The 1,140-nt window shown below is 41.4% G+C and overlaps 1 protein-coding gene across 2 annotated transcripts in view; it reads left to right on the forward strand.

Annotated features, from left to right (window-relative positions):
- Positions 1 to 1,140, forward strand: part of LOC107299925 (OCIA domain-containing protein 1) — an 11,364-nt gene that overhangs the window by 9,077 nt on the left and 1,147 nt on the right. The gene's annotated exons all lie outside the window — the stretch shown is intronic.

A 1,140-nucleotide genomic window follows, 5' to 3' on the forward strand; every position in this document is an offset into this window, starting at 1 on the left:
CCCCCCTCGTCCTTCTCTTCGTTAAACTAGACATACCCAATTCCAGCAACCGTTCCTTGTATGTTTTAGCCTCCAGTCCCCTGATCATCTTTGTTGCTCTTCTCTGTACTCTTTCTAGAGTCTCAGCATCTTTTTTACATCGTGGTGACCAAAACTGGATGCAGTATTCCAAGTGTGGCCTTACTAAGGCATTGTAAAGTGGTATTAATACTTCACGTGATCTTGATTCTATCCCTTTGTTAATGCAGCCTAGCACTGTGTTGGCCTTTTTGGCAGCTGCAGCACACTGCTGGCTCATATTTAAGTGATTGTCCACTAGGACTCCGAGATCCCTCTCACAGTTGCTACTATTGAGCAAGGTACCCCCTGTACTATACCTGTACATTTGGTTTTACTATCACTTGAGACTATCCCTACGTTGATGCAGCCCAGGACTGCATTGGCTTTTTTGGCAGCTGCAGCACACTGATGTCTCATGCTTAAGCAGCGATCCACCAGGACACCTAGATCCCTCAGTTAGTGCTGTTGAACCAGGTATCTCCTATTCTACACCTGTACATTTAGTTTTCCCTGCCTAACTGCAGGACCTTAACCCAATGAGCTGCATCTTATTGGCTGGGGCCTATTGCTCAAGTCTGTCAAGGTCCTTCTGAATCTTGGGTCTATCTTATATTTTATTTTGTGTTTTTGAGAATAACTTACTAGACTTGTTTGAGCCTGGCAGTGACTTATCTAGTGTAACATGTTGTGTCATACAGAGGCCAGTGTACTGCATTCAGGAAATTGATAAGCATATAGACAGTGGCTCTTTAGGAAAGTTGGTGGAGAAAGAATGAAAAATTGACTAGTGGTTGTTATCCCGACAAAATCGCATCATGCCAGAGTGGAGATGAGCAGATGAGCTTAATGTTATTTCTGTGCTGTGCTGTACTGTATGTTTTTAACTCCAGTCATAGTACTGATCTGATAAACTGTTCAGAGTGAACAGATTCAGTGTAATAGAAATTTATATAATGAATGAATGACAGCCCCTTTACCTATCACTGCTCCACAAACCTGCTATTTTAAGGCACACGTTTTGTAATTCCAGAAATAAAATTATGATTTTATGGTTTTATAACACTGTGACTTTTTTTTTTT

The sequence above is a fragment of the Protobothrops mucrosquamatus genome, unplaced genomic scaffold (genome assembly GCF_001527695.2).
Source record: "Protobothrops mucrosquamatus isolate PMUCROS unplaced genomic scaffold, P.Mucros_1.0 scaffold5720, whole genome shotgun sequence".
Taxonomy (NCBI): Eukaryota; Metazoa; Chordata; class Lepidosauria; order Squamata; family Viperidae; genus Protobothrops; species Protobothrops mucrosquamatus.